Source organism: Manis javanica, chromosome 10, assembly GCF_040802235.1.
Source record: "Manis javanica isolate MJ-LG chromosome 10, MJ_LKY, whole genome shotgun sequence".
NCBI lineage: Eukaryota > Metazoa > Chordata > Mammalia > Pholidota > Manidae > Manis > Manis javanica.
In genome coordinates this window covers 65,125,650-65,150,151 of record NC_133165.1, presented here as the reverse complement: position 1 = coordinate 65,150,151, position 24,502 = coordinate 65,125,650, and the positions used below count along the sequence as shown (strand labels likewise).

Genomic DNA, 24,502 nt, shown 5'->3' with positions numbered 1-24,502 from the left:
ACATGGTTTCACCAATGAATTTTACCAAACATTAATGAATAACTAATACCCATCCTCCTTAAAGTTTTCCAAAAAGTAGAAGAGGGAATACTTCCAAATGAATTCTATGAGTTTAGCATCACTCTAATACCAAAACCAGGCAAAGATCCCACCAAAAAAGAAAATTACAGACCAATATTCCTGATAAACACAGATGTAAAAATATTCAACAAAATATTAGCAAACCAAATTAAAAAATATATCAAAAATATCATCCACCATGATCAAGTAAGATTTATTCCAGGGATGCAAGGAAGGTACGATATTAGAAAATCCATCAACATCATCCACTACCTCAAAAAAAAGAAGGCCAAAAACCACATATTGTCTCCATAGATGCCAAAAAAACATTTGACAAAATTCCACATTCGTTCATGATAAAAACTCTCAACAAAATGAGTATAGAGGGCAAGTACCACAACATAATAAAGGCCGTTTACGACAAACCCACAGCCAACATCATACTTAACAGTGAGAAGCTGAAAGCCTTTCTTTAAGATCAGGAACAAGACAAGGATGCCCACTCTCCCCACTTTTATTCGACATAGATCTGGAGGTCCTTGCCACAGCAATTAGACAACACAGAGAAATAAAGGGCATCCAGATTGGTAAAGAAGAAGTTAAACTGTCCCTGTTTGCAGATGACATGATATTGTACATAAAAAACCCTAAAACATAAAAAACTAGTAGATCTAATATCTGAATTCAGCAAAGTTTCAGAATACAAAATGAATACACAGAAATCTGTTGCACTCCCATACACTAGTGATGAACTAGCAAAAAGAGAAATCAGAAAAACAATTCCATTCACAATTGCATCAAAAAGAATAAAACACCTAGGAATAAACCTATCCAAGGAAGTGAAAGACCTATACTTTGAAAATTACATGACACTCAAGAGAGAAATTAAAGAAGATACCAATAAATGGAAAAACATCCAGTGCTCATGGATAGGAAGAATTAATATTGTCAAAATGGCCATCCTGCCTAAAGCAGTCTACAGATTCAGTGCAATTCCTATCAAAATATCAACAGCATTCTTCAATGAACTAGAGCAAATCATTCTAAAATTCATATGGAACCACAAAAGACCCTGAATAGCCAAAGCAATCCTGAGAAGGAAGAATAAAGCTGTGGGGATTATGCTCCCCAATTTCAAGCTCTACTACAAAGCCACAGTAATCAAGACAATGTGGTACTGGCACAAGAACAGAACAATAGACCAATGGAACAGAGTTGAGAGCCCAGATATAAACCCAACTATATATGGTCAATTAATATATGATAAAGGAGCTATGGACATATAATGGGGAAATGACAGTTTCTTCAACAACTGGTTTTGGCAAAACTGGACAGCTATATGCAAGAGAATGAAACTGGATTATTGTCTATCTCTGTACAGAAAAGTAAACTTGAAATGGATCAAAGACCTGAATGTAAGTCATGAAACCATAAAACTCTTAGAAGACAACACAGGCAAAAATCTCCTGAATATAAACATGAGCAATTTCTTCCTGAGCTCATCTTCTCAAGTAAGGGAAACAACAGCAAAAATGAACACACGGCACTTACATCAAACTAAAAATCTTCTGTATGGCAAAAGACACCATTAACAGAACAAAAAGGCATCCTACAGTATGGGAGAATGTATTTGTAAATGACATATCCGACAAGGGGTTAACATCCAAAGTATATAAAGACCTCATGAGCCTCAACACCCAAAAAGCAAATAACCTGATTAACAAATGGGCAGAGGTTATGAAGAGACAATTCTCCAAAGAAGAAATTCAGATGGTCAACAGACACATGAAAAGATGCTCCACATCATTAATCATCAGGGAAATGCAAAATAAAACCCCAATGAGATATCACCTCACATCGGTAAGGATGGCTAGCATCGAAAAGACTAAGAAGAACAAATGCTGGCGAGGATGCAGAGAAAGGGGAACCCTCCTACATTGCTGGTGGGAATGTAAGCTAGTTCAGCCATTGTGGAAAGCAGTATGGAGGTTCCTCAAAAGATTAAAAATAGAAATACCGTTTGACCTGGGAATCCCTCTCCTTGGAATCTACTCAAAGAATACAAGTTCTCAGATTCAAAAGGACATAAGCACCCCTATGTTTATCACAGCACTTTTTACAATAGCTGAGAAATGGAAGCAACCTAAGTGTCCATCAGTAGATGAATGGCTAAAGAAGAGGTGGTACATATACACAATGGAATACTATTCAGCCATAAGAAAGAAACAAATCCTACCATTTGCAGCAACATGGATGGAGCTGGAGGACATTATGCTCAGTAAAATAAGCCAGGGAGAGAAAGACAAGTGCCAAATGATTTCCCTCATTTGTGGAGTATAATAATGAAGCAAAACTGAAGGAACAAAACAGCAGTAGATCCACAGACCCCAAGAAGGGACGAGCGGTTACCAAAGTGGAGGGGTGTGGGAGGGTGGGTCAGGAGGGAGGTAGAAGGGGATTGAGGGGTATTATGTTTAGTACACATAGTGTGGGGGAATCACAGGGAAAACAGTGTAGCACAGAGAAGGCAAATAGTGAATCTGTGGCATCTTACTACACTGGTGGAGAGTGACTGCAATGGGGTATGGGGCGGACTTGATAATATGGGTAAATGTAACCACATTGTTTTTTCATGTGAAACCTTCATAAGAGTGTATATCAATACCTTAATAAAAAAAATGTCACAGCATTGTTGAATCAGTGTCCTTGGGACCCCTGAGGAACACCACCAACATTAGAGACATCATCATTTCTGGTCGGTTTTTACCATATTGAAAGAGAATGTATATATTTATTAGAACTGGTCCTTTAAATGTTTTGACATCAACCGAAAGGCAGAATCACATAAAGGTATTTCAAAAGTAAAGTAGAGAAAATCTTTTATGTAAGAAGACTACAAATGGCTAAGAAATCTGACAGAAAAATGTTTAATGGCGTGGGTAAGCAGAGAGATGCAAAGCAACCATGAGATACTTTAAATGAATTTCAAGGAACTAAAAAGAGGAGAAGGAAAAAGAGAGAATAATAGAATATTCGGGTAAGAATGTAGGAATTTAGTGAAACACTCAAACTGCTTGGGAGGGAGAGCAGGGACTCTCATGCTCATGCTGCTGATGAACAGAAAGGTGATACTGTGGATTATAAATCTGAAAAAAGATCATGTCTTTTGGCCATGCAGTTTTACTCCTGGGAAAGTTTATTTAGGAAATGGTGTCCCCAAAAAAGAAAGTTTAATTGTAGTATTATATTAGAGAGAAATTATATGTCTTCTAATAAAGAAGGGTTTAAATCAAATATTTAAAATCCATGTCAAGAAATATTATGACTTTAAACATTTTATGAAAAATTATGGGAAAATATTTATAATGATAGGTTTGATGCAAAAATGAAACAAGTTCAAACACATGGTCTCAGCGTATACAAATATGTGATAGAAATAAAAACTGGGTGTAAATACACTAAATTGTTAACAGTGGTTATCTTCGAATGAGGCTGTCATACAGGGGTTTGAAATTTTTGTACATAACATTTATATTAAATAACCATGTATAATATTTCTATTTTAATATAAATTAGGTGTTTTAACATATAAATCTATTTGTTAACTTAAGATAAATGTGCATGTTAGCTTTCAAGATTACTTATAAATAAAATAAAAATATATTCAGGGAATAGCTAAACAGTAAAAAAAAAACAAAACGGTGAAATACTATGGCTAAGATCCTCACCTGAACCTAAACTACTTGATGATGTAAATGGTCTACTGCTAGGCTACTGCTTCCACACCCATTAGTAATGAGCTATTACTGAGTCACTATATAGTAAGCTCTGCCCAGCTCTCTGGGCCAAGGCAGAGACAAAGGTGGATTACGGACCTGCACACTGCTAGATGCAGACATGATTTTAGTGCTCAACCTACTGCTGTGAGAATAAAGCTGGGTATAAACCCTTTTACCCCAAGAACATTCCATTGTCATTTCTCAGTTTCACCAAATTCATAATGAATTTGCCCGAGGCTGAAACTGTGAAGCAAGACAATTAGTCATCGGTATAAAGTAAGTATAGGTATATGATATAGATCAGAACACCTTAATTGAAGGCAAAATGAATTTATTAGAGGCCAAACCAACGCCTTGCTATCAACTTGAATAAAATGAGTTAGCAGCAGACTATTTCATTAATAACTCAGACTATTACTGAGTTATTACTGAAACTGGCCATATAGAGATCCTTAAGATGGTCCACACCTTAAAAGCACCATCATTAAGGAATAGATACACAAGATAAATATTTCAGGTAAAAATCAACAAGAAAAAGGAATATTTGTGCAAGAATTTAAGCTCTAAAAACCTACAAGTGTTCTTATTAGGAAGCGTGGAAGGGAACTGACGCTAACTTGCAACTCTTGATGAACTTGTTCAAAATCCTTCCATCCCAGGTGGAAGAACGTGCTTGTTTTCCGGCTTGGTATTCTACTCATCGGTAATTCAGTCTAGTGAGATCCTGCTTAATGTCAGAGTCACTACCAATGAAGAAATAACAGCCCCTCTTTTTCTGAAGGAGGCTTTTTTTAGCCTTCTAAAGACAAGCTGTTTAATTTTGTTACTAGTAGAAACGGGTACTGATTCTCTTAAGAACATGTGCTTTTTTCCCCCCAATTAAGTCCTTGCTCTAGAAACTTTGGAAAATCGCTGCTTTTAGGGCACCATTTCGTCGTGAGGCAGTTTTGTTGGATGAGTTTAAGGCAGAACTTCTCTCAGGAGTCCTTATTCCACAGTTGGCTCATTCTCTTCACTCTGGCGGCCCAGATTGTCCCAAGCCTCTCTCAAAGCAAGCTGAAGACATGGGCTTTCAAATGTTCAGAGTGTAGTTTCCCGCCAGGTTCAAGCATGGTTATTACAATGATGAGAGCTGTGAACAGTCTCCTGAAACAACATCAAATTTGACACATCCAGAATGTACGCTTAGTTCTCTGGAAAGCGATTTCCTAAAAGTGCCCACTAGTTCACCCAGGTAAGCAGTTCCTTCTTGCAAAGACCGATTCTCATCTGTTTCATCCTCTGGTTCTTTAAAGTGTCTTTTTGAAACCTCTCTCTTCCAGGAGTTGGAACACTTGATACAAATCTGCCGTTCTATTTCCCAGTCGTCAGTTTGTTGGGTGAGACACGAGGTTTTCTCACGGATGGTCACCAAGATATTTAGGCTCCTGCATTCAAGCAATGAGGGTCGTGGCATGAACCCTCTGCAGACTCTAGTGGGATGGGCAGGAGTGCCATCAATCCCTTACTGAGCCTGGAAATCACTTACCTTCTAGATTTCTTTTAGAGAGTCAGTCCATAATGACCTTGAGATATGAGTCAGCTTTCCCATGAGTGAGTCTGGAAGCAGATCCTCGTCTCTGCCCACTCTCCCCACACACTAAACACACACACACAATCTGTTAAGCCTCAGATGACTGCAGCCCCAACTGACACCCACCAGGACTCACTCCTTTGCTTAGTTACATGCTTACATTCTAAACTGCCTTTTAGAATTGCCAAGTCTAGATTTAAGGGGTCAACTGCATGTCACTGTGGCCACCTTGACCTCCTGTGGAGAGCAGTTTGCCATGGGAAACCATTAGAATTATTACAGAAAAACTTACCTCTCCGTTTAGCCATGGGGAAGCAAAGGGAAGACTTGAGCTTTCAACTTTAAATATTCAGGACTGGAGTAGCTAGCCTCTGTATTACTTCTAATTGAGTGCTTTGTACCAGAAAAGTATCTACTATTCAGATGAGCTTGCAACATGTGTCATTTCCTCTGTTTTTGCCCCGTTTTTGTTTGCTGTGAAATCAAGATACACAGCATGATTGAGTTATTCCACCTACCAAAATGAGTAGTTCTGAATTCTGTTCACTGGTGTTCTGCTTGTGTTTACTGATGTTCCCTCCAGCTAATCTCAAGATACTGTCATTTTCCTTTTGTTCATATGTAAGTAGCACACACACTTCTGAGATCTACTACCAAGGATATAAGAGTTTTCTTTTTAATCTTCCTGGCAGTTTTATCGAAATCTGATAGGGCTGGATAAGGAACCATAAAGGCGCATATGAGACAAAGAAGATATTTAGGGGGAGGAGCTGGCCTTGAGCAAAATGTGAAAGAGGCCACGGGTTTTTCTGAAGATCAACAATCTGCCCCTCCATTCCTACCGTCTCCTTCTGGGTACCTATGATGAATCATTACCCCAAATAAACCAGACTAGTTAATTCATCTCAAAGCTCTGGGTGTCAGGTAAGTTATTAATACCTCTCCCCTCCTTTTTTATAGATAAAGAAACAGATGCTTAAAGGAAGCTGCTTAGCTTAGAGTTATAAAACTTGTCAGTTGCAAACACAGGCCTTGAAAATAGGTTTTTTGGTTTAAAATCAGTACCTTTCCATATGCCAGGGATGCCTAAACTAACATTGGTTTTATTTTCTTCTGTGAAATGATCTGTACTTAAGGAATAGTTGGCTCTTGTATCTTTTAAATTGAGACTGTTTATGGTTACTTTTAATAACATCTGCATAGAGGACCTAATAGCCTATCTTTCAGGGTCACTGTGAAGGGAGGTAGAATGCTGAGCTCTACAAGGCAGCCAGCGCGGTGTCTGGGCAAGTGTCCCTGCATATGCAATCCTGTCCCTTCTCAGCTACCCTGTGTGAGTTAGTGGTCACTCACTTGGATTCCAGGACAAAATTTTATTACACTATTATTTCCATGTAAGGCTAAGCAAAAACTAAGGGCTTTTTCTAAAAGTGTGAAAGTGTAAAAGGCTTTTGCCAATGAGCATACAATCTCTGTTTTAGTATTGGAACTAGTTTACTGACCTCTGTTACTAATTTTCTAGCTGCCTGTACCCTTAGCAACCACATCCCCAGGTTGTGAACCCTAGCACAACCTGTATCTTTCTTTCTCTATCAACTTGTAATACTCGGGTCCTTTCTGAGAAAGAAAAGGTATGTAATTGAAAGACAATTAAGACTATGTTCTTAATGACGAATATACCATCCCTTCTTTGGATATGTTTTTCTTTATAAAGGGAGAACCAAGAAAAAGAAATATTTAGAGCAAAGGATTAACTATGTTGTAGTGGAATTTCCAATAAAGTACATAAATAGCATTTGTTTTTTTAGTTTGGGGAAAAGGAGGGTGTTATTCAAATTACCCCAAGCGGGGCTCACTTCTTGGCTTTGTATACAGATGATCTTTTTATTAACAATGAATGACTTCAGGGAATGAGGTGAAAACCTCACCTTTTCTCCTCTGCTTGAATTGTTGACCCAGAGTCAACAAACTAAAACTATGAAAGCATCACGGTGGGAAGCTTGGTGGGGGCCAGGAGTGGGGCCAGACAAATCTAGAATCAGATCCTTAGCATGGTTAAGCTGTGTGTCCTTAGGCACATCACAAACCGCTCTTCAGTTTTTTTCCTCTGAAAAAAGGAGTTCCTTGGCAGAGTGGGGCACAGGATTAAGTGGGTCACTACAGACAAGTCATAACCAAAGCCGTTTGTGTTCGTCCCATGACTGCTACTACATCTGTGTTTAACATGTGCTCAGCACAAATAACTTTCTTTCTCCTTTTCAGATAAAAACTGTGGTTTCTTGAATTTGTTTTTTAAAACCGGCAAAATTTCTAGGAAATTGGCAGCAGTTAGAAACACAGAGAATGATTTAGAAGTCAGAGAAAGCAGTTCCACAGTGGAGATATTCTTCTCTACAGCCTCAAAAGTTTATTTACTATTCAAAATACTCTACAAGTTAAAAAGGAGAAAGATTAATTAGATACAAATCCATACTCTCCTTTTCCAAGATCTAAATTAAAAGTCATCACAATATACCTGTGTGCTGTACAAGCTGCCAAATTTTGAAATTTACAACCCCCTTGACTTTGTGTTTCAGGAAATTTGATTTCGAGATGTAATTTTAGAATAATGAAGTCCTGCACAGAGTCCCAAATGCTCCTGGTTCCCAAAGACTTGTGATTTCACAGCTTCTCTGAAAATCTAATTACACAATCTTTTAATTTTTTAAAATAAATCACTTAAAATACCAATTCTGCAACAGTCAACTTGAGAATCTTATGCGTAACCATCATTTAATTCTCCAGTGTGTTGAAATTCACTCAAAGTCCTCTATAAGATCTCAATGATTTTTACAAGATCCAAATAAATCTTTAAAACATTTATGCACAAAGACACATTTTTATTTTAAACTGATCTAAAACAGAACAGTTCTCATCCAAAGTCTTCACAGAGCCCACGCTAACAGGATGTGGTCCGTAATCACCTGAAGAATAATTTCATCAACAACCCCATGGTTGGTACCACACACCATTCAGGAGACAGCAGCCAGACCAGCTCTCAGCACAGTTCAGATCCTAAAACATGCTTTTATATTGTTTCATCTTTTTCCTTACTTTCCATTTCAAGAATGAGATCTTACTAAATGAGTTCATTTCATTTTTCCTTTACCTTGGGATTTAAAGAAAATCTAGGTTGAAGAGAATCGGACAACTTATGCCTCAAAGTCAGTCAAAAATACCTATATGATCACTGGCAGGACTCCTAACATTCAGATGCTTAGAAACTGTCTGACTGGTGGAAGATTTATTCAGTTTTCTTCAGACTTCTCATAGAATTTAACACTCTGTGCCATGGATTGAAGTTCTCCACTCCGTTGTTTGCTGATGTCGCTCACTCACTTCATAAGTAGTCTTCTTGCCTCTGCAATAAGATTTAAAATTCTTGAAGGAGGAATCTATCATGTCCTAAAGTATACTTGACCCCTCACTTTGTTCGATGATTAATAGATTGTCAATAAATATTAGATGAATTAAAATGAATACGTGATATTTGGAGATGTCAAATATCTCCCTCTGACTGATGAACTAAGAGGCATAGTTTAAGCAAATATATTTTCTAAAACTTTGTTATTATAGACAATTTAGAGAGAAGAGATATAATGAACTTGATGTACCCATCACCATCTTCAACAATTACCAACTCATGGACACACCTGCTTCATAAAGGAGTTTTGGTTTTTTTGGAATTAATAGATTATTTTTTGAACTGTTTTAAGTGATAGACAAATCAAGTGGAAAGTACAGAATCCCCATATACTCCTTTCCCTCCTCTCCCAGTTACCCCTGTTATTAATATCTCTCATTAATGTGGTATATTTGTTACCACTGATGAGCCGATATTGATACATTATTATTAATTAAAGTCTATAGCTCAGATTAGGGTTCACTTTGTGCTGTACATTCTATGGTTTGAACAAATATATAATGACACCTATCTACCATTACTGTATCATACAGAAGGGTTTTATAAAATAACTTTTAATATTAAGAAAGTAATTATAACTAATTTCTAATTACCTCAGGGCAGACTATATTCACACTATTGAATATATTTCTATTCAAATTAAATTCACATTTTATGGCTATTGTGATGATTTCACATATATTGTGCCATTCAATTCACAGCAATCTTCTTTGATAGGCATTTTTATCCTCATTTTCTAGATAAAGATATTGCAGCTCTGAAAGTTTAAATAGCTTTCCAAAGGTCACATAGCTAGTAAGGGGCAGAGCAAGGATTCCAACCTAGGTTAAGTGGGATTAATTCATGCTGTAATCTTTGTGACTTGGCAAATGACAAAAATGCTAAAATTAGTTCTTTCTACCATTTGTGGAACAATTAAGGATGTAATTGAAAGCAGATCCAGATGGCAGCAGCTTTCCCAGGAGCCAGGTTTTGTATTCTCTGGTAGGTGATCTAGAAGTGGCATGGGGGCACGCCTGATGCCCCGACCCGCCTCCCCCGGGGTCTGTGTTGTGTGTGAGAATAAGCAACTGTGGGGAGCATGTTGGGTCCAGACAGAGACCCAGGTTTCAATCAGTTTAGGCATGGGAGGTAAGAAGTGTATTTGTCATAGTGTAAAGATTCCATACGGTTCAGAGGAAAAACTGATGAGAGAAAAAGGAGCAGTGGAGGGTTGGATGGGGCGAGGAAGCACAAAGCCCCATGGGGACAAGCACAGAGGCCAGGGAGGCCTGCATCTCAGCAAGTAATAAGGGAGGAAGTATATGAGGCCTGATATATGTAAATGACTACAAGATTTTCAAAAGGGTCCCCCTTTTAAGCCCTTGGTAAGTGTTGGAGCTGGCAATGTCTGCCCTGAATGGGGAAAGTCTGCAGTCAGCAACCCACTGGCCAGCTGCTCAGAACCAAGCTGCCTGAGAGGGAGTGTGATGCCCAGCAGCCTGGCCCAAGGCACAGAGGTGGTTCTACCAGGTCTCCGTGGATGGTAGCCAGGTGCTGACCCATGGCCTGGCTTGATGCCCAGGTAAGATATCCCCTAGAAGACTGGGCTGTGGGCTTGGTTTCGATGGAACGATTATTGGAGAAGCACATAAGGCTTATAAGCAGGGCAGTGACAGTGCAAATAGCTTTTGAGAAGTATCCTGCCCTTTCCAAGTGGAGTATAGGGCCAGTTCTATGAAAACTTGTGTCACAGAGGAAGTATATTCTTGAGTTTCCAAACTACCCTCTTTCTTTCTTACTCACTTTGATGGCTTTCTCTCTATTCTCTCCACTGACTCCACCATCCATGCTGCCATGGCCCACCATGAAGTTTCTGCCCTAGGCATATTTTCATGCAAATTTTTGTTTTTCTGTGTTCCATAAGAAGGTACCTGTTTTATGTCTAATCCTACAGTATTAGACCCTGCTATTCTTACAGTCGTGAAATATGCATGTTCTAAATCTACTCCAACTGCTCATCCTACGATTAAATGCACCCCAGGTATTGCTACCAAGTAGCCATTGTCATCTATGCTTGACCTATGTACATAGTCTAGTTTTGGATAGTTCTGAGTGATAAGGTTCTTACTGAGTTAAAATCTTTATATGGCCCTCAGAGTATAATTCCCCTTCTATTGGCTATCTCTTCAAATATCTGCCCCTAGGTTTATCTTAACCAGTGCAGCTAGTGAATCCTGCGTCCCTCAGACATCAAATGCCAAAGGAGAAGAGAGAGGTCTCAGTTCTCAGATAAATCTGCCTCTTGACTTTTTTAAAAACCATTCTATGCACTGGCTTCATGCCAGTGTCTGTGTTAATTGTGAAGATTGATTTAGTTTGATTAATCCTCCCAAGAATCCCAGGAGGGAAGTATTATTTTCTCTCATGGAATGAATAAACAATGGCTTAGAGACAAACATTGTTGACCTTGAAGTCATGTTGTGTTTTAGAAGCAGAGTCAGAACTGAAGTCCAAGTCCTCTAATGTGAAGGCCATTCTCTTGCTACCACATGGCTGAGAATGACCCTCTCCAGACAATGACCCATCCAACAAAGCAATTACATGTTGGAATTCCAGACAGAATTATTACATCTGGAGGCTGAGGGACAATTTGAAGCCCCCTATTTTTTTTTGACATTTCTAATAAGCATAATATACAGGTAGATTATTGTCTCTGTTACTCTCAAGGCCAAGGTTAGTGTGATGGGATGGTGTCTTAGCTATGGTAAAAGACATGAACTGCTGTGACAGTAAACCCTAAAACCTCAGTGCTTAACATAAAAAGTCTTACACAAAGTCTAATGCATATATTCCTCTTTGACAGGTGGCCTGTGTAGGTTCAAAGAAAGTCATTTGTTGAAGTCCTAATCTTTGGAACCTCAGAATGTAACCTTACTTGGAAATAGAGCTGTTGCGAATATAATTAAGATGAGTAGGGTGGGTGTCTAATCCAATGGATCTGGTGTCTTTTTCAAATTGGACACAGGCACACATACCTGGAGAATGCCATGTGAACATGAAGACAGCCATCTGCAGGCCAGGAGAGAATCACAGGGCAGATCCTTCCCTCACAGCCTTTGAAAGGTATCAACCCTGTCAACACCTTGATCACGGGCTTCTAACCTCAGAACTGTGAGACAATATATTTCTGTTGTTAAAGCCTCCCAGTTTGTGGTACTTTGTTATAGCATCCCAACACATTGATACAAGGCCCTATAGTATCATTTTTCCATCTGGGCTCTGCCATTCTCTAGTGCCTCACGGTTCTCAAATGGAGCTTCAGTATTTGTCCAGCGGAAGGAGGAGGAGACCATGTGGAGGGTCATAAAGGAATTCTATGGGGAGGGTGTGAGAGGGACTATGTGTCTTTCCTTGCATTTCATTTGAAAGAAGTCAGTCATACGGCCAAACCTAACTACAAAAATAGGCTGGGAAATGTAGGCTGTGTGTCTATGAACTGGAATGAACAGATGTCAATAAGCAAATATCAGTCCTTGCCAGGATAACTTAGAAAGAAAGGTGCTGGAGGGAAGAGGCCACTTAAAGAAAGCTGGACAGGATTCCCATCACCCACTCAATTTCTCATTCATTCAATTAGTATTTATTGAGAGCCTACTGTTTTTCATCATTTAACTTGGTTCTAGCGATAGAGCAGGAAACAAAAGAGACAGATTTTATGCCTTTCAAGAATCTGCACTATGATAGCCTATGACAGAAAAGGTTACCTTGGAGAGCTTTTAAATGTAGTCCTAACCTAGAGTGGGTGGTCAGAGAAGGTTTCTCAAAGGATGAGATGTTCAAGTAGAAATAAGAGTGAGCTACTGGTCTATAATCCCTTTTATGCAAAATCCAGCAAGCTCTGAAAACCAAGTTTTTTGGGAAAATTATTTGGTAATAAAACTTGACCTGATCTTGACATGTTTGGTGGAAAAGCCTAATTTGAATGGACACAAGGTTACTTACAATCTTTATCTATCATACTCAGTTTGAATATTTAAATATTGCTGAGGAAATGTCGACATATTTGATTGCCAAATAGATTAAGGGATAGTATTGCCAGGATGCTGGACAGGGTTACTGGGGCATTGAAACAAAGAGGTAAATTTTAATGAGAACAAGAGATGCCACAAATTGTCTTCAAAATGCATTCCAGTCACTCACCTTTATGGACATCTTTAATATTCATTCTCCCAGTGGTTCTAATTATTGAATAATTTCCATATCTCTGACATAAAAAAGGAATTACCAATGGATCATCCAATACCTAGAGCTGTAAAATGGGTGGTTAGCAATGCTGGGACAGTATTGAGAGTCATAGCTTTATTGACCATCAGACTGGAACCATGAGCCACCTTAACACAGATAGAGTGGACTTAGGATATAGGGTTTCCACTGGCGGAGGTCTTGGAAACAAAAATAATTATTAGGGCCATTGTGAGATAATATTGTCTTCTCAATAACTGTAGCATGGAGGAAGTTATGGCAGTATTAGTGCTTCTAGGTTTTGCTTGGTTACCTTTCCACAGATAATACATGGAACTCACAATAAAAGGAAACATTAGTCCAGCCACTCACTTACAAGACTCATACACAGAAATGAGCAATGAGGAGGTCAGAGTCACTTTGTTCTTCAAATTAAGAAATCTGGGATGTGATTGACATAAAACAGGGTTGTCCAACAGAGCTATCTTTGTGATAAATGAAATACACTATAACCTGTGCTCTCCAGTATGGTAGCCACAAGCCCCATGGTGGCTGTTAAGCCCTTGAAATGTGGGTAGTTTGATGTAGGACTGAATTTTTAATTTTATTCAACTTTATGTTTAAAATTAAATGGCCAATTAGACTAGTGTCCACAACATTGGAAAGCTCAGATGTAAAGAATTACCTTTTTTCATGCAAACCTTACAATGTGATTGGAATACAGGGCTAGGAAACCTTTTTTCTAGCTTTTGTTTGCTTATAAATTAAACACACGCCAACGGTGGCCCATTTTTGAAGGCACATTGACACAGAGCTTCAGTTCTATGATTTAATTTCTCCTGGAAGAGTGTTCTAACCTGAACCCTATTAGGGACCTAAAGGAGAGTCTATTCTAAATTCTCTGCACTTGGTTACTTACCTCTCTACCTTTAGTTTTTCTTCTCTTCTCAGCCAAGCAGAAAGAGAAAAAAAAAAAATTAAGAGAGCCGCATGAGTATTGTGGTAAGTGGAAAATCTCATGTGTGACATTTCTTTGGTTAAAATGTAGTCATTTCACTTTTCTTGCCGGGATTCACTTTGTTTGGGCTTTCCCTCTTTCCTGGTGCCCCATAAGGGTGTCCTCTTTAAGGGTGAGCACACATTTATTTTTTCCTTGGGTAGCAGAGGGTCTGGTACTTAGCAGGCATTTGGTAACTGTATGTTGGACTGAATAGCTTATCACAGTCATGCAATGTTTAAGTTTACTTCATAAATACAAAATGCTGCAGAACTCCAGTCACTTTGAAATGTCCTCCTGATGCAACCTCATTCAAGACACGGAGAAAGGCCAAGTTCATGGAGACGTAGCTCACAATTTTACATGGAATGGAGTAAAGTGATGCTTATAAAGAGAAATTAATTGTGTTCTCTCTACAGGTATGAGAGGTTGATGTGGGACCTTCCACTTTATAGGTTTCAAAGACAGTGTCAATGACGATCTCAATGTGTTACACTTAACTTAGAAAGAAAGGAGAGACAAAGGAGAGTCCTGGTTCTCTGGTGTGAAAACTGATTTCATTTAGCCTCTAAATCCTCTAAAACCTTTCTCCATCAAAAGAAAAGGCTACATGCCAAAGAAATTCTCAAATATTCAATAATTAGACCACTTTGTATTTCTTTGATTTGAGAATTATTGCCTTGGTATCTATAATATTTTTTATACTAGCAACAGCAGTTCTAATTTTTCAGTTAAAATTCACATCCATGGGATAAGTACCCTAATCACAAACAATCACACAACTATAAATAGCATTAAAGAAATATTTGTGCCAAATGATAAGTATAATAGTAAAGGCAGAAAAACAGAGAATTTCGATTTCATCTTTTTTACTATGTGAATGCTAGAGTAGTGGATTAATTTTCCTCAGCATAGATTCAGTGGTAATCATTGGCAGAGGTGCATTTAGAAGTATTCTTGCAATGCTTCTGCTAACAGCCTCTGGACTACCCCAAAGACCGTAGGGATTTTTCCAACTGGGGTCAAAAACTCTAGCTGTATTTTCTCCCTTTGTTCTCCACTATCAAATTTGTATGTTCAGAAAGGAGGAGGGAACCAGGAGAGGCAGCTGGCTCCTCTGGAAATTCTGTCATAGAATTCTGGAATTTGCAATCATTTAACCCCTTGTTTGTTTGTTGTAGAGTCATTTAATGAGATGTTGGGAGCTTGTGATTTTTTTTGCAGGCCCTTCTGGGTGAGTTTGATATTATCTGTTCATACTCCCAGGTAACATGCATACATCATTTCCCTGTACTTAGACAAGGCTTTGCTTAGACGGTGCAAAGTAAGAAAGTTTCAGCAAATGGTATCAGGTAATGAATAATTTTTTGAAAAGTTAATCATTATTAACCAAAGTAGTTATGAATGATACAAGTAATGCCAACATTTATTATCTCATACATTAGAAGGAAATTTTTGTGAGAAGGAAATTTTTGTGAAATATACTAGACCACCCTGGCCATTCACAATTTACCACTGTTGGTGGCCTCAATCAGAAGAGGATGGAAACTATATGTCACCTCCCCTGCAACATTTCCACTATTATTTCAGGCCAGCTTCTGACATGTTTAAAAAACGTAGTTCTACAGTTGGTTCCAGTAAGCTTGGTGAAGTCATGGCTGTTTGCCTTTCTGGGTATTCTGACAAACACCTTGCATGAAAATAGTTCCCTTAGATAAATGCAACGCACATGCTATTGGCAGCCAAGTGGATCAGCCCACAGAATCCTTCATGAAGTAGGAGGCATAGGACTCACTGGAGCTCTAGACCTACAGTACTGCATCAAAGATACTCAGCTATGCAGCTACTTGGATTTCCAGATCCTATTTAACTAATGGAAGGAGTTTTCTGTGCAAGTCTTTCCATGTAACTATCTGTCAAAAAACACAACTTACTTCACCAATAAAAAAATAATTTCTAATATCCTTTAAGTTACATAATCAACCCTCTGGGAGCATACTTAGATAATAACACTTGAGGAGCTTGCCACTGGAGTGTAGACTCTTTATTAGAATCCTTCCAATTTTAACTAACCACCATTGGAATATGTATTTCTGATTGGGGCACATCAGATCTTATTTAACTGCCTTTGGAACATGTACTGTATACACAATGTGGATGTAGAGGTATTTCCAACAAATTATGGGGCAATAGAAAAGAGTGGTTGAAGAAATGAAGAGTGGAGCTGAGCAATCAACAATGCTCAAAGATCTGGCTTGAAGATTTAGGAAATGGCATTCTATTATCCGCCTGTCTTTGTAGGGCCATCTTCCTCACTCTTCATTCACATCTACCTCCTGTAAAGAGGGAGATTATTGAAGTTAAGCAATATTCACAAAAGTAAGAGCAGAACCTCTGAAATCAGGCTGCCTGGGTTGGAAGCCTGGCTCTTCCAGTACTCTGTCATGGTCTATCTTCTCTGTGCCTTCATTTTCTCATCTGAAAATGAAGGCAATAATATTCCTATGCCATTATGTTGTTCTGAGGATATGAAGTAACTAAAATACAGCCTTGACACTGTGCCCCACACCTACCAAGTAGCCAATGACATTTAAAGAAAAACAAATGTGTGTCTGCGATGATGGGATTGTCTTAGGCAGATGTATCTAGCATAAAGTCACAGTGCCGGGTCTCAAGGAGCTCACAGCCCAGTGCAGAGACAAACAGTAACAATTGTTGTTGTTGTTGATCAGTGATCAGTTCTATGCAAAATATAATACCTGGAGTAAACTGCCAGCCTAGTTATGGAACATACATATGCTATATCAAAAGCTGCCAGACACTTCCAATATCTAAGAGGAGGATCAGACTCATCATTAAGATACTTTATCTTTAACAGTAATATTCAGAGCAAATTAAGATACTTTATCTTTAACAGTAATATTCAGAGCAAATTTCAGCATAGAAAAGATTTTAAAACAACTGATATATTGGAAAACAATATTTTATCTTAAATGTTTCCCAAAATTTGTTCCTGTTGGATGCTGAAAACATTTTCCAGGGTTCTGATGTTACCAGCAGAGATGCTGTTTTTGCCAGGATTGTGTCTTGGAAGTGATGAGGAATGAAGCCATCAGACAGGAGTAAGGAGCAACCAGCAAAGCTTTTGATGAGTGAAAAGGAAAATGATCCTGTTAATCAGGAGGGGCTCTAAGCCATCAGGGCTGCAGTGTCTAGGGTTTATCAGCACAGAGAAATTTACATGATCGGCAATGTGGGGGGATGTTGTGGGTGTTGTGGCAGGGGGCGCTTGTTGCCAGGGCTGAGCTGGATTCAAAAGAAAGAACTCCTTATTTTTCAGGCTGAATTTTCCAGATGTCCAGGTTGTGGCATCTTGTTCACTGCAAAGCCTTAACCTACTAGGTCCCTCCTGACTGCAACTTACCAGTACTTAACCAGTACTCACCTCTTTGTTTTCCTAAATATTAATATTAATATAACTAGGGCAAATTTTGTTTCCTTTTATTTTATATAATACATGCATAGCTTAAAACCTGGAGAAAGAAGGTTAATTTTGAAGGCATGAGAAATGTGTCCCTTTTGGTCTTTCAAGATTTTTCATACTGTAATGATTCAAATCTATCTGTTATTTTTTAACTGGAGCTTTAAGAACATTACCAGAATGCTACTGTGTTCAATAAAAAACTTGTTCTATAAATGGTTGAGAGTTGGGGTATGATTTATATGCGGAAGGAGGTAAAACAAAGAGATTCCAAGGTAAAGAGCTTAATAGAAGTTGCAGTTAAAATCCAATCTCTTTTCCATTTGAAAATGTTGTCAAATTTGGAAATGGTACTGTGTTCATGAAGGTGAGAAAAAATTTGATTGTAGTTCAAATCAGTTAATACTAGAAAACATAATTGATTTTCAATTTTTAAAACTTAACTGGGTATGTTAATATGGTCCATTAATATCCAGATTTTATACCTGCCTGTTCACTGGGGCATCAGCCTGACTATATCTGCTCCCTTCAGCTCTTTCATTTTCACATATTTGCAAATGGAGGGAAAAAATATAACTCTTAATTTTGCAGAGTTAAATCTTACATGTTTCTCCCACTTAATTTACCTGTCAATGTAGCCTGAAGAGGAATTAACAGAACATTGCCAAAAAGATCAAATACAGAAACAAGTTTGTAATTTTCAGTCTCATTTAGTTTATATTCACCAGTATGTTAACCATTCAGAAAAGAAATTCTTCATCAATTCTTTTGAAAGGAACACGGAGACCATGATTTCTTTCTGAGCCGCCACACATTTGGCCTCAAGTCTCCTCAAGAATATTTCCTTACAACTCATGTGCACACACTACTGCAGGTATGCATGATAGTCAATCAAACTGCCCATTGCAAGGACGCACACATTTATTTTATCGTCTGAATTAAATTTTAAAAGAAACACAGGCCAGATAAGCAGGAAGTTAAGTCTCTTGCTATTGAGGCTTCTCCTTCCCTTGCAACATCTAAGAACCCCAAGAGGCATAGAAAATCTAATGGAGGGCTTCAGCCTGACTTCCATATCCATGCAGAGCTCAGCCATTTACTTCTATAAGTCTCACCAACATATGGTGTCACTGAAGAAAAGTTGTTCTGTACAATCAAAAGGCCATGAAAGACAATTTCTGGCCTAGATCCCTAGGGGTGGAATGGAGCAGGGAGTCAGCCTTTGAGGAAGCTGGGTCTATCATTTTGGATCTATGGATGAGGCTAAGTCCCCTCCTCAGAACAAATCAAGGAGTGTCCACACTTGAGTTCCCAGGTTCCCAGTTTAATTTTAAACTAGTCTCCAAAGTACCAGCTGTCCCAAAAGTGCTGTGTCAGAAGAGGCCCAATGGTGCACCACTTGAGGGCCCTCAATCAGCATCCCTTTTATCTTCTTAGGGATTTGAATACAAAGAGTGAGGTGGGGAGCTTCTCACTCCCAATAGACTTTTCATACCCTTAGACACCCCCAGTAAAGGTCTCCTTGCCTTTCCCTGAAATCAGGCCTTGGTTGTTCTCAGAGCATCTAGGTTTTCCACTCCTTTTTGGAGGATAAAGCCATGTTCTTGCCGATGGTGATTTGCTCTTCCCGAATTGACTCAGAAGCAGTAAAACAAACCAAATCAAACAAACAAAAAATAAAAGCACTGAATTTTCAGGGGTTACATCCCACTACATTTAGGCTCAATGACATGATTCTTCCCTAGCAATAACATATAAGTCTATCTTCCTGTGGTAGATGTACTTGTTGTCCTGGACTGCAAAATACCATAGACTGGGTGGCTTAAGCAACAGAAATAAATTTTCTTAGTTCTGGAGGCTGGAAGCCCAAGATCAAGGTACCAGCATGTTCTTCTGGCTGTATCTTCACAAGACAGAGAGAGATAGAAGATGTCTCTTCTAGGAGGGGCATTAATTCCATCAGACTAAGTTTCACCCTTACTACCTCATGTAACTCTAATTACCTCCCAAAGACCCCATCTCCAAATACCATCACATTACACATTAAGGCTTCAACATACAATTTTGGGAAGGATACAACATTCAGTCCGTAATAGTACATAAGCCTCATTGTCATATTTTTCCTTGCCTAACATTAGAAGTGACCCCTGTTTAAGGTTTATTTTGTCATTGAGATCCATCATTTCAATCATAGAGGAACTATACAACAAAATTTATTTTACATTAGGTCATTAAGATTTTGAAAACTTAAACAGAAAGCAACCCATATTTTTATACAAATCAACTTAAGTTCAGCTTTCATTTTTTTCCAACTTTTGTTTATTGTCATGCATGGGATTTTAGAGAAAGATCACAGTGTATCTTGACATGGAAAAATATATGAATACCCATACATGTGTATACTGTTTACCTTAGTGCAGTTAGAAACAGAATATACAGAAAAATATAAAAAATTCTAAGCTTTTTGGCCATTTTCATAACATATAAATCTAAACATGTTTATGTCTAAAAATTCTGAGGTTTCTTTATAATGACTTAAGGCACCTACAACTTAATTAACATGTAATTTTTATTTTACCCACTTTATGTGGGACAAGATGAAAGTTCTTGATATACAGAACAAAAAGATTCATAAGTGATTGCAATAGAAACCGTTAATATTAAATTAATACTAATATTATATCACTAATACACAAAGACTGATAGGAAGTGACTAAGAAGCAACATAATTCAACTTTTATCTATATTTATGCAGTTTCCTAAAAATAGAAATAATAATGTTATCCCTTTATGCAATGAGACTTTAAGATAAAATAAAAATTATTTCCTTAGGCCCATTTTCTAAAAACTTATGCAACTATCAGAATTCATTCCTGTGTACACATTGGCAAGAAGTTAACGTGATAGAGAATGTAAAATATCTCAATAACTTCAGAACCCAGAAAAAAGTTTGAAGGAAGAAGACTGCATTTATTTTTTTGGAGCTAGGTACCCCTCTAGAAGCTTTTATAGCTATTATGTAATTTAATTTTAAAGCCTCTCTGTAAGTGAGGAAAATGTCTCAGTTGTGGCATTAAAACGGGTATTGCCCAGTGTGAAGGGCCAGGAGTTCTGAATTACTAACCTATTTCATGTACCTCTTAGGATGCCCAGATGTGCCTTTAGTTTTATATAAAGGAAGAAAAGGTCCACACAGCAGCATATACTTTTCTGTACTTTAAGCATTTCAACTCCTCCAAAAGAGTTTAAGTATTACTATTTGTGAAACGAATGTTATGGCTCAATCCTAGCGTAGGAGAGGTGGTACGTGGTAGGAGGAGTTTGCCTTGTGTCATCTCAGATGTTTCAGGGACTCTAGTCATGGAACCATGACCTGAAAAAACTATACAAGATTTTTAAATCCTTTGAAACTTTTTTGTGTTCCATTTTCTGTGTGCTGTTCTTAGGGACAGCAAGGCAGAGGGAGTTGAGGAGATCAAAATTTCTACACCCAGACTTAGGGAAAGAGGGACACCAAGGATAGCACATGGGGCAATAGATACTGCAAGAGAGAAAGGAGATGTTACAACATTGAATGAATGCCTGTTCCATGCCAGGCTTTATGTGGGGCACTCATCCCGTGTACAAAGTACAACAAAACTATGAGGTGTATATGAGGTTATTCTAATTTTACAGATGAAAAAATTGAGACTTGACATGTTCACACACCTAGTCCAATTGGGGTTTGAAGTTGAATCTATATATACAAATATATCATATTGCCTCTCCTGTCACTCAGTGACTTTTTAAAAAAATTTATATTAAGGTATCATTGATATAGACTTTTACAAAGGTTTCACATGAAAAAACAATGTGGTTACTACACTTACCCATATTATCTACTCCCCACCCATACCCCAATGCAGTCACTGTCCATCAGTGTAGTAAGATGCGGCAGATCCACTATGTGCCTTGTCTGTGCTACACTGTTTTCCCCGTGATCCCCCACAGCATGTGTACTAAACATAATACCCTCAATCCCCTTCTCCCTCCCTCCCCTTCCACCCTTCCACACCCCTCCCCTTTGGTAACCACTAGTCCCTTCTTGGAGTCTATGTCTTTGCTGCTGTTCTATTCCTTCAGTTTTGCTTCGTTGTTATACTCCACAAATGAGGGAAATCATTTGATACTTGTCTTTCTCCACCTGGCTTATTTCACTGAGCATAATATTCTCCAGCTCTATTCATGTTGCTGCAAATGGTAGGATTTCTTTCTTTCTTATGGCTGAATAGTGTTCCATTGTGTATATGTACCACCTCTTCTTCAGCCATTCATCTACTGATGGACACTTAGGTTGCTTGCATATCTTGGCTATTGTAAAAAGTGCTGCAATAAACATAGGGGTGCATGTGTCTTTTTGAGTCTGAGAACTTGTAGTCTTTGGGTAATTTCCAGGGAGTGGGATTCCCAGGTCAAATGGTATTTCTATTTTTAGGTTTTGGAGGAACCTCCATACTGCTTTTCACAATGGTTGAACTATTTTACATTCCCACCAGCAGTGTAGAGGGTTCCCCTTTCTCCACATCCTCACCAGCATTTGTTGTTCTTAGTCTTTTTGATGCTGACCATCCTTACTGGTGTGAGGTGATACCTCATTGCGGTTTCAATTTGCATTTCCCTGATGATTAGTGATGTGGAGCATCTTTTCATGTGTCTCTTGGCCATCTGAATTTCTTCTTTGGAAAATTGTCTCTTCATATCCTCCACCCATTTTTTTGGGTTATTTGCTTTTTGGATGTTGAGGCATGTGAGTTCTTTATATATTTTGGATGTTGACCCCTTGTTGGAAATGTCGTTTACAAATATATTCTCCCATACTGTAGGATACCTTTTTGTTCTGTTGATGGTGTCCTTTGCCATACAGAAGCGTTTTAGTTTGATGTAGTCCCAATGTGTTCATTCTTTGTTTCCCTTGCTTGAGGAGATGAGTTCAGGAAGAAGTTGCTCATGTTTATATTCAGGAGATTTTTGCCTGTGTTGTCTTCTAGGAGTTTTACGGTTTCATTACTTACATTCAGGTCTTTGATCCATTTCGAGTTTACTTTTGTGTATGGGGATAGACAATAATCGAGTTTCATTCTCTTGCATATAGCTGTCAAGTTTTGTCAACACCAGCTGTTGAAGAGGCTGTCATTTCTCCATTTTATGTCTATAGCTCCTTTATTATATATTAATTGACCATATATAGTTGGGTTTATATCTGGGCTCTCAAGTCTGTTCCATTGGTCTATTGTTCTGTTCTTGTGCCAGTACCACATTGTCTTGATTACTGTGGCTTTGTAATAGAGCTTGAAGTTGGGGAACATAATCCCCCCAGCTTTATTCTTCCTTCTCAGGATTGCTTTGGCTACTTGGGGTCTTTTGTGGTTCCATATGAATTTTAGAACAATTTGCTCTAGTTCATTGAAGAATGGTTTGGTATTTTGATAGGAATTGCATTGAATCTGTAGATTGCCTTAGACCAGATGGCACATTTTAACAATATTAATTCTTCCTATCCATGAGCACAGGATGTGTTTCCATTTATTGGTATTTTCTTTCATTTCTCTCATGAGTGTCTAGTAGTTTTCAAAGTAGAGGTCTTTTACTTCCTTGATTAGGTTTATTCCTAGGTATTTTATTCTTTTTGATGCAATTCAGAGACTTTTTTTACTAGCGTAAAGCCACTTAATTTATATTGTAGGCTATGCTTACAGCATTTTCATATATCCAACAGGTTCTTCTTCAAAAGACAGCATATCAACTTCAATTTAAACTTAAAAATAGAAGCCATTTTCATAAATCAAATGAGGCATGAAGCTCTGAAAATGTCCATGAACTGGATGGAGAAACCATAGATTCATTTCTCCCCATAGATATGTATACTTTTGTGACTATCATTGAAAAATGTAAATAGAATTGGTATGTTCAGGCTTGGTTGTACCTTACAAAGAGTTTCCCTTCTACATTCATGTTATTACAATAATTCAGTTACTGTTACTGGTCTTGGAGTCAAATTTCAAATGCAGCCTTAACACACTGCTAGGCTTGATGGGAGAAGATACATACTGAGTCATGTTTCTCATCCTAGAACCTTGGCTACTGCTTCACATTTCCAGGCCCTGTGGTTGCACACTACTGGATGGGGCTGTTACCCTGCCTTAAGGTTCACTGCTCTCGGTCTCTTTCTGAGATTCTCCACTCACATTCGTTACTAGACTGGCAGAGCCTTCAGTCCTTCCCTTCACAAGGGAACCACGACAGGCGTTTTACTGTGCCTTTGAGTGGAGGTCATACTATCGTCCTAGGTCTGTGCTTCCACTTGGGTAGTGGTTGGGGGGGTATGGCCATGAATTCCCATTTTATTCTTCTTCACTGCAGGACTGTCACTCTGCCACAGACCATCAAGACAAAAAAGTTAAGTGACGAGAGGAAAAGTAAGTCCATTCTGCCTTTGTCTAGAGAGGCAACAGTCAGACAGAACCCTGGACTTCAGCTGTGAGTCATACCCCATCTCACTCCACAGGCAGGTGGAGGCAACATCTGAGTCTTTTCTTACCAACCACCTATGAGTGTCACTGGGCAAGTCACTTAAAATTTGTGGCTCAATTTTTCATCAACATGAAGTAACAATAATAATATCTCCTCTGCCTTCCTTAATTTGTTATAAGATTAAAACGATATCTTGAAAAGAAAAAACATTGTAAAATACAGAGCACTCCACAAAACTTCAAGCTGCTGTAATGTTAACTGATTCCAACCTTCAACAGTCTCTTGTTGTTTGTACTCATTAGGCACCTCATCAGATTCTGCTGTAATAAGGGCAACCAACTTGTCCCAGCTGCCAGGAACTTTCCTGATTTTAATAACAAAAGTCCTGCATCCCAGAGATTCTTCAATCCCTGAC

The 24,502-nt window shown here is 38.4% G+C and overlaps 1 long non-coding RNA gene across 1 annotated transcript in view; it reads left to right on the top strand.

Annotated features, from left to right (window-relative positions):
• LOC108385887 (uncharacterized) overlaps positions 1 to 24,502 on the top strand; it is a 41,570-nt gene that overhangs the window by 2,568 nt on the left and 14,500 nt on the right. The gene's annotated exons all lie outside the window — the stretch shown is intronic.